This window comes from Hippopotamus amphibius, chromosome 3 (genome assembly GCF_030028045.1).
Source record: "Hippopotamus amphibius kiboko isolate mHipAmp2 chromosome 3, mHipAmp2.hap2, whole genome shotgun sequence".
Classification (NCBI taxonomy): Eukaryota; Metazoa; Chordata; class Mammalia; order Artiodactyla; family Hippopotamidae; genus Hippopotamus; species Hippopotamus amphibius.
The window spans coordinates 144,407,346-144,417,616 of record NC_080188.1 but is presented as its reverse complement, the minus strand read 5'-3'; the positions used below and the strand labels follow the sequence as shown (position 1 = coordinate 144,417,616).

The 10,271-nt window shown below is 43.9% G+C and overlaps 1 long non-coding RNA gene across 1 annotated transcript; it reads right to left on the bottom strand.

Moving 5' to 3' along the window:
* Positions 1–1,862: 1,862 nt before the first annotated feature.
* Positions 1,863–9,440, bottom strand: LOC130849248 (uncharacterized). Its single transcript, XR_009052712.1, has 2 exons — positions 9,004–9,440; positions 1,863–2,358 (listed from the first exon to the last, which is right to left on the bottom strand). It is a non-coding gene; the product is annotated as an uncharacterized LOC130849248 (long non-coding RNA).
* Positions 9,441–10,271: the final 831 nt, after the last annotated feature.

Sequence of the window (10,271 nt, the reverse complement as noted above, 5' to 3'; positions counted from 1 at the left end):
TCTGTTGATTCGTTCGCAAATATTTTCTCCCACTCTGAGGGCTGTCTTTTCCTCTTGTTTATAGTTTCCTTTGCTGTGCAAGGGAGCTACCTCTTGAACTGGGGAATTGGAGGTTGGACTAGGGCCATCCTTGGGGGGATGGGAAGTCCCTGCAGGGTCACAGGGCAGCCTGAGCCTTCTGCTTCCTGCTCACAGCACAGGCACTCACATACCTGTTCCCTGCAAGACACACCACCTGGCTCTGTGCCCTCTATCAGGTTGTTAAACAGCTTTCAGAGCCTGAGTTAGCCGGCAACAGTGCAAACTGCCAGCCATGCTGAGTGACTTCTAAAGGGGCCTTAGATCCGTTCAAACAGCCCATCTAGGAGGCTTTGGTTTCCTTGCCTGGAACATCCCCTCCACCTTTCTCCATCCTCAGCCCCTCCTTCTCATGCCGCCTCCGCCATAGGACCTTCCCGGTTCTTGCAGGCCTTTTTATCCCCCGACAGTCACAAAGGTCATCCACTTCGCCAGATCTGGTTGATCAAAAACACCACCAGGGATGAATTTTTTTAAAAGACAGATTCCCGAGGTTCACGCCACTGAAATTCTGGGCCAGTAGGTCTGGGGCGGGCCTGCAAGTCGTAGAGATGCCCCAGGTGGTTGTGCTGATCAGCCTGACTTGGGAACCTTTGATCTGGTTCACCCTCCCACCCAGTGCTTCCACATCCCTGCCAAGCAGTTGACTCAGCTTTTCCAAGGAGCTTTCCCTGACTCGCCTCCAGAGTTAGGCGCTCCACCCAAGGGCTCCGAAAATGCTGCACTCATCGCCGCCTCCGTCCTAGTGCAGATCATGGACTGTCATTGCCTGTTTAAATATCTCACTCCCCCACTAGACTAAAAGCTCTTCGAAGAAGGGGACTGTGTCTTGTTTAATGTTTTACCCTCAACGCCTGACTCATAGTAAAGACTCAATAGATTTACTGGATGAATGAATGAAGGAATAAATGAATGAACACCACCAGGAATCTACTAATATAACCATGAGCTAAGGTGTAATGACTGTGTTTGTAAAGCAATTGGTACAAAGAACTTGACAGTGACAATATTTACTTGGCTATTATATATAGGGAATTAGAATTTGATGGCTGTATCAGCTCTGAAGATGTGACTGGAAGCTAGCTGCCCTTTGGAGAGAAGTCTCACAAGAGCATCATTTAGGAAGACGAACCATTTACTAGAAGGGTTTGATGTATTCCCCGGGACCAAAAATGAGCTTTGAATGAAACTCTATTTTCTGTAAGTGTTAGAGAAAAGTAAAGTAGGAGCTGATTATTTCTCAACCTGAGAGGCCTTAGCTTCACCCATTTATTCAGCCCAGGGCAGATTCACATTTTGGGGCCTGAGACAATTTTGGAGGTCCTCTTTGAGGAAGATCTTCTTTCTCTACCACTCACGAACTTCCAGTGCCAGGAGCCCAAGACATGCTCATTTTTGTGACACCACATCTGACCCTGCTCCTTTATGACATGCCAGGCGAATCTTCAGAGTGGGTAGTGGGAGTATTCCAGGAAGCCATTCCTATACTGGGACAGCTAGCAATAACTCTACACATATAACTGTGTCCCCCACCTCCCATGCTAAATGTATGTCCAACGCAATTTCCTTTTAGCTGGATCCCCAAATGCCCACAGCCTTTCCAATATCCCTTGACAAGAGGGAGAGGTGATGGAGAGGAGGTTGGAGTAAAGACAGAGGTCTTAACTAGTTAAAATATCTTTCTTTTGAAATTTTAATAAAAACATATAACCATGAAAGCACATAGTAGGGTCCCTCCCAGAGCCTTGGAAGGGGCCAGTGCAAGTGAGGGGCTTAAGCTTAAATTCCTTTGGTGCTTCTGCATCCAACACCTGTTTATTGAGCATCTATTACATTCCAGGCACGTACGAATACAGCAGGGAACAAATAAAGTCTTTGACCTTGTGGGACCTACACTCTAGTTAACATAAATCTGTTTCCCTGGCTTTGGAAGACAGGGAAAATGGATGTGTTGGCCACCACTGCCTCTCAATCGATATCTGTGGAATGAGTAAGTGAATGATGAAATGAATGAAACATTTGAAAACTAAAAACTGTTATGCTCCTGAGATTTGGTACCTCAAAAATGAAATTCCATACAAATTACAAAGTTGCTCCAAAAGCCAATGAAAAATTACAGGGATGGTAATGACATGGGCATTGCACCACGATTTTCCAGGCCCCAGCAAGACTATTGTTCTGACATGTATTAGCACCGGCAGGTAACCAGAGATTCCTGCCCCTTTCTTTCCACGTTGGCATTCCAGCTCGTACACCTCCAAGGTAGGTCCTCCCTCAGGTCTGAAAGGTAAAAACAGGGAGAGACAAGTGAGAACCAGTCCCCAGTCGTGTGTGGCCACCGCCTCTGCTTCTGCTCCCTGGCTGCTAGGAGCTGCTGGAGATGTGGGCCTGTCAGCTGCTTATCTGTCACACAGCTCAAAACTGCAGGCACCCTCTCCCTTCCCTCTGGCCATTCCACTGCCCTTCCCCCCACCTCCTAGTGCACAGAGACAGAAGACAATGCCCGCAGTTTCCAGTCACCAAATCTGCCTGCACCTGAGTCCATCTTCTCCTCTTTCACTCCTGATGAGACTGAAGTCCCAGCTCCACCACTTACTAGCTGTGACACTAACTGATGCAATTGTGTGGTCCCCAGTGAAAAACCGGTTCCCGTTTAAAAATTGGGGTAATACTAGTACCTATTTCATTGGGTTGCTGTGGGCATTAAACGAGATAATGGACATAAAAAGGTCAGCAGAGGGCCTGACACAAGAAAGTTCCTGTAATTGTGAGCATTAGTCCAAGGCTTTCCTCAGTGCTCTGAGTTCTATCCCATCTTGCCTCCTCAGGAACTCCATTTCCATCAGTTATTCACTCTCTCTGTTTCTTCAGCGTTCCTTGTACAGGCTCCTACTCATCAGCATTTTTAAAAATTCAATTTACTCCAATTTTTAAAAATGGCAATGAAATGAAAACCTTTCCTTGACCCCACATGCCCCTCCATCTGTCATTTTTTTCCTCTACTTAACTTCTTTAAACAGTGGACCCTCTCACTGTCTTTCCTTTCTCCCTGTCTCTCTGTATCCACCCGCCACCACTCCCCCAAGCCAGTCTTACCAAGATCACTAAAATCTTTCTGCCGCTGTGAGACCCAACAGCCAATCTTGAGTCTTTTCTTCCCTGACTTCTCCTCAACTTCTGACATTGTTGATGGTCCCTTCCTTGAAATGCCTTTTCTTCCCTTGACTTCATAACATCACACTCTTTCATCTCTGCCTCCTACTTTTTTCCCTTGTCAGTCTCCTGTGTGAGTTCCTCTTTCTCTGTGGGTTTTTCAGCCTCCGCCCTCCTCTATGTGGTTATATTCTCTTCTATTCTAGCCTCAACAGTCTGCTTCTTTTCTTACTCTCCCCTCTCCCTTGGTTCAACCCAATGACGCCATGGCCTCCTTTATCATCCAATGCTGAAGACCAATAATTTAGTGCCTCCAGTCCTCTCATCTGGGCTCCAGATGCACACACTATGCATTGCCCTCTCCACTTACATTTCCCATAGGCCTCGCAAAGACCATATGTTCAAAAATAAGCTTATCATCTTTCCCCATAAGCTAGCTTTACCTCCTGTTTCCCTCTTTCAGTGAGTGGCACCACTCGCTATCCAGTTGCCTAAGCTAGAAACTGGAGCATCTTCCTTCATTTCTCCCTTATCCAATCAATTAACAAGCCTCGCCAATTATTCCTCCTATAAACCCCTCACATCTTTTCACTTCTGTTCATTTCCACTGTCACTACTCTCTTAACTGGCCTCTGTTTCCAATTTCCCTCCCTCCCTGCCGGATAAAACCCAGACTCCAGACAAGTTGGGTGGGGCCTGGAGGGACAGGTTGGGCTCCTCGAGATCTGGCCCCTCCCACCTCCCTGACTTGCTCTCTGGTCACCTTCTTTTGCCTCCAGGCACTGTTGCTCCACTTTCAGTTTTCAAAAATGCAGGGCTCTTTCTTGTCTTTGGGCCTTTTATCCTGCCACTCCCCGTGGCTGGAATAATCTTCACAGCCTTTAGTCCTCTATTAAGATTGGGGTCATCTCCGCACAGCCCCCATATTTACCCCTATCGTAACGTTCCCTGCATTGTGTCACAGACTACCTATGTGCCTGTCTGTCTCCCCTCCAGTCTACAAAATCCTCGAGAAGAGGGCGGAATCTCCTTGTTCACGGCTATATCCCTAAGGCTTTAAGTAAGACAGGCAGAAGATAGGTACCAGACAAAGAACTGCCGGATGGATTAGTGACCCACTGGGTCTGATGCATATCTGTGGCAGCCAGTTAAAGCAGGGTCCTCAGAGTTGCTGAGTACTCTTTTTAAGCACCTCTTTGCTGATATTCCAGCACCTGCTCCAAATGGTCTTTCCACTGTTATCAAGCCCCAAACTCTGGGATAGAGGTAAGAAGAGGTGGGCTGCCCTTCCTTGGAAGAGAACCTAGATTCTTGCTTTTTTAAGAAGGTCACGTCTGCAAGTTCCTTCCCTCATCCATTTGCTTTCCCACCTCTCAGCATTTCTGTGTCCTCACTTACCCACTTTTCCTTCCCCTCTGTCTCAGAAGAGCAGGGGTCCCTCCTTCTAACTAAGGTTAATCCCTCTATTGGGACCCTTGATCCCATGCCTTTTGGAGACTGTAATTCGCCAACTCTCTCCCTTCTCTCTTCACCTACAAATACTTCCTCTCTGTGGTGTCATTCCTTCCTGCATACACACAAGCTCAGGTCTCTTCTCTCTCGAAAACGTCCTTCCTAACGACCTCCTCCAATTGCCTTTACTGACAAACTTTTTTAAAAAGGGACTTTCTATCATCAAAAAGACAGGAAATAACAAGTGTTGGCGAGAGAGGAGAAATTGGAACTCTTGCGCACTGCTGGTAGGAATGTAAATTGGTACAGCCACCATGTAAAACAGCATGGAAATGCCTCAAATAATTAAAAATTTTGATTTTAATTGATCAAAATTTGATCATGTGATCCAGCAATCCCATTTCTGGGCATTTATCTGAAGAAAATGAAAACACTAATTTGAAAAGATATTTGCATCCCATGTTCACTGTGGCATTATTTACAATAGCCAAAATATGGAAACAACTGAAGTGTCCATCAATGGACAGATGGATAAAGAAGCTGTGGTATATAGATACAATGGAATATTATTCAGCCATAAAACAGAATGAAAACTTGACATTAGGGACAAATGTGAATGGACCTTGAGGGCATTCATGCTAGTGAAATGAGTTAAAGAAAGACAAATACTGTATGTTCTCTCTTACATATGGAATTAAAAATACATATATATACAAAAAGAGACCACATTGTGGTTACCAGAGGCGGGGGGTGAGGGACTTGGAGGAAGGTGGTCAAAAGGAAACTTCCAGTTATAAGATAGATAAGTACTATGTAATGTGCACCATGATGACTTTAGCTAACATTGTTGTGTGCTATATTTGAAAGTTTCTAAGGGAGTAAATCCTTAAAGTTCTCCTCACCAAGAAAAAAAACAAAAACAACTTTTTTTTGTATCCATATGAGATGATGGATAACTAAACTTATTGTGGCAATCATTTCACAATACAGTATATGTAAGTCAAGTCATTATGCTGTACACCTTAAACCTGTACAGTGCTATGCGTCAATTCTATCTCAATAAAACTGAAAGAAAAAAATAAAGAGGAAGGAGGCAGCAAAAAAGACTTAGGAAAAAAAAAAGACTTTCTATTACATTTCTTGCCTCCACTGTTTTCACCACCCTCTTGCTCCTTCCTCCTTGCCCCCCACTTCAGTTTCCCACTGAAAATGCACTCTTTAAGTTCACAACGACCTTCTCCAGCCCCAAATCCAAGGCTTAACCCTACACTTTATTGACACAGATGTCCCAGGTTTTCTGCCTCACCTTCCTCGTGATCCAGCAAGAGTTTATTGAGGACTATTCTGTGTGCATGCCTGTGCTGAGGGAGGAGGGGATGACCCAAAGTGTAAGATGTGGTCCTTGGGGTTTCCTAGGTGGCACAGTGGTTAAGAATCCGCCTGCCAATGCAGGGGACACAGGTTCAAGCCCTGCTCCAGGAAGATCCCACATACTGCAAAGCAACTAAGCCCGTGCGCCACAACTATTGAGCCCGTGTGCCACAAATACTGAAGCTCACGGGTCTACAGCCCATGCTCCGCAACAAGAGAAGCCAGAACAATGAGGAGCCCGTGCACCACAATGAAGAGTAGTCCCTGCTCTCCGCAACTAGAGAAAGCCCATGTGTCAGCAATGAAGACCCAACACAGACAATAAATAAAGTAAATAAATAAAAAATTTTAAAAAAAATGTGGTCCCTGAACTTGGCGATGTGATTAATATAAACGCCCTGAAACAGCGTGGAACAGTGGATGGCAGAATATAAACAAGTGTTAAATTTCGTGGCACAGCCTGTACTTCCTATCAGGGAGAACAGTGAGGCTGGACAGCCAAGGAAGTGTTCAACTCAAAGCTGTGAACAAGGCTACACTGTGTAGGGCAGGATTTGCAGGGGGTGGCTTAGGGAGCAAGGGCCAGGTTAGGGGAAGACATGAGCACAGGGCTCCCATCCAAGCTCCGTTCAGATTTTTTCTTCACACTAAAGTGTAAATGACTGACAGGAGCTTAAAATGTAACCAAAAGTTGTACTTGCATTTTACACTAAAGCCTTCAACTAAGAGGATGCAGCCCTTGTGATAGACAGAATTCATCTACCCTGAGTTGGAGAAGAATATTAGAGTAAAAAAACATGTACTCATCCCTCCTCCTCTGACTGTTTGGTCTGTGAGTTTTCCTATATAGGAACCATGCACGAATATGCCAGCTCTGCTGTGCAAATATTTTCTTTGATCTGAGGTCAGAGCCCGGTCTCAGCCTGCCTCAGGCACTCACAGCCTCACATCCTCCCAGCAGGCTGTTTGTTCTCAGTGTTTGATATCAATCTCTGTTCAGTGTGCTTTTATATCCCAAGTGTTATTTTAATCCAAACCATGTTTTATTTTTAAAAAATCCTCTCTTGTTTTTGCAAAAAGTCTTTCTCATGTATTGCAAGTAATAATAACATCAGATACTCATGTAAGTGTATCCAAAAGCTTGGCATATAATTGCCCTGCTTAATCTTTCACAATATCCCTGTGAATTAGGTTCGGTTATTATCCTTATTTACACATGAGGAAACTGAGGCACAAATGATGAAAGAATGTGTCCAAAGTTAAATACCTTGCTGTGCTGTTAGGGAGACTGGGTTTCCCTCAGGAGGTGGAGGTGGGGCTGTATGGCCTCCCTGTTGCTGGCATTTCATGCTGATCTGCCAGCTTCTGATGGCCACTGGGAGTGGCTGTGGAGCTCCTGCAGCTTTATTTTTTTTTTAATTTTTTAGTTTTTAAAAGTGAAATATAGTTGATTTACAATATTGTGTTAGCTTCAGGTGTACAGCAAAATGATTCAGTTATATATACATACATATCTATTTTTTTTTCAGATTCTTTCCCCTTATAGGTTATTACAAAACATTGAGTATAGTTCCCTGTGCTATACAGTAGGTCCTTGTTGGTTATCCATTTTATATATAGTAGTGTGCCTCCAGCTTTAGAAATGCTTGCCTTTTACTAGTGTAATGACAGTTTGTAGTATGTAACCTATAACAGAGCTTCTCAAACCATCTGTGTTGAAGGACTAGCTTTATTTTATTTCTTTAAATTTCCAAACCATTGAGTGACAACACTTTCTAAATTGCTATCAAAGTTTCTAAACACTGACTTTCAATTTCTATACTTGTGGTAGATTAACAAGGAACAGTTTGAAGATTAGCACCAGTTTGAGGACTATATTTTGAGTAGCGCAAGCGTGTATTATCAGCAAAACCAGTTTTATGCTTTTAGAATTTCATTTCATTCATTCAGTAATATTCGTGAAGTGCTTACTACACAGCAGGCAATAAACCAGAGGCAGTAAACAAGAACATTAGGGCCTTCTCAAAGCTAACATTCTAGCAGGGGAAGCAGACCTGGAACAACTCACTGCAAATTAATTAGGTTTTTTTTTCGATAAACACTAAGAGGAAGATTAGAGTACTTGGAGTTCATAGCAGGGTGCCCCAAGCTAGCCTGACATGTTAAGGAATGTTTCTCTAGAGAATCTTCAATCTTAGAGCAGAACAATAAGCAGCGGTGCAAAGCTCAGAGTGGGAAAAAAGGCTTCTGGGCAGAAGAAAGTGCATATGCAAGGGCCCTGAGGCAGAGAGACACATAGAAGGCTGATGAAATAAAGAGGGACTGTCCTGCAGGTCTCTAAAGGTCATGCCAAGGGTTTTACGTTTTATCTTAAGAGTATGGGAAGCTCTGTAAGAGTTATAAGCAGGTGAGTAAAATGGTCAGATAAACCTTTTTAAAAGAACACTCATCAATACTTTTCCATCAATTTAAACACAATGAGTTTTGATAATAATTGAAACGGGGAATTAACAACAATTACAGAAAATTCCACATATGGACAAAAAGTTTAGGACTGTTCGCAGGTAGCAAGGGTTATTGTGAAGCCCATGCCTGGAAGAACACATCATAGGGACAGTCACATCTCCAAAGAGGTCAGTATATTCTACCTCTGCACCTTTTCCTCAGCCGCGCCATCCTCTAAGTAGCATCTTAAGGAGAGCAGGCATGTGAGGTATGTGACTAAACTGCACCTCCCTCTTCTGCACTAACGCAACCACTTACATATAGTTCACATCAGCAGTACTCCCAGCTCAACCTCATTTTCCAAGCCTATTGAGAGTGACCACGTGACCCTGTTCTGACCAATGAGAAGACAGCAGAAATCCGCTGGGCGGTCCGGGAAACCTTTTGCTTTCCAGGTAAAAGGAAACCATCTGGTTAGTGTAGCCCTGCCCCTCCTCTTCCTACCTTAAAAATGAGTTCCAGAGGTGCTGCAGCTACCTTGCCACCATGAGGCAACAAGCACAAGGAAGAAATCCAACTTGTAATTTTGGTGGAGCAGAAAGGAAAACCTGAGTCTTGGATGACTCGGCCTGGACCGCCCACTTCCGGTCTCCTCATTCTGTGAGAAAAATAAAGCTCTATATGTTGAAGCCGCTGTTAGTCTGGTTTTTTGATTCTTGCTGTTGAAAATAATTGAGCTTTCCAACTGGAAATGGATGGTCCACAGAATAAGATCAAACTGCATAGCACAGTATTCTCCTCCTCCTCCTCCCCGTGGCTGTTCCCATCTTTGGACATTTAGATATTTCAAAGGAAAAAAGGCTTTTCTTTTATTTCTGACATCCCGTCACCCTTCTCACCGGGAGCTGTAACAGGATAAGTAGCTCTGCCCTGTATCCTTTGTTTCCTAAAAGGGGAAGGGCAGGCACTGAGGCTTAGGGTGGAAAATGCTGATATACAACACCACATCAGAATGTGCTGTTCTCATTTATTTTTTAATACAAACGCGTCTTTGCATGTGGGCACTGGCAAAGAATTGATGGTTACGAAATATTGGGCGACAGTGGTAATATAGGAGGTCAGTGACACACAGCAAAGGAATCTTGTCTTCAAATTACACAGAACGCAAACCCATTGTGGTTCATGACATAGCTCCCACATTTTTTCCATATTTATCCAGCAGGCTCCAGTGAAATAGATGGTGCATTCCATGTATTAAGGGAATATGTAAAAATACTGGACGGGGTTGTGCAAAGCAGCATGTAGAAGTTATGGGAATGTACAGCCTCCGGCCTGCTACTGCTGCCTGCTGATCCCTTCCTTTGGCACCGTTGAGTTCTGGGGAGGACCAATAAGAATGGTCTGTACAACATTCAGGGATGAAGTTAGGAAGCGGTTGTCACAAATGATGGATGCTACAGTTACTATATTTGGCACCAAAGCGATTCATTTATCTTTACAGACATACGTGAGCAGAAAGGGTCAATTCAAAGGTAGTCTTCTGGGCAGAGAAGGCATTGCAATTCTAGCCACATGCTGTCAAGAAACCCATTATGTCTACAATGTAAAGGGCTTTTTAAGATTATAAACTGTCTTTCAAGCAAAGCATCTTCTACTAAAAATAATTCTATTTGATCAAAGTAGGAAGAATGCTACTGGTTGGTATCTCATGGCAAAGATAGAATCAAACCAGAGTATAATCCATCATGCCCACAAAAGGACCCCATGAAGGG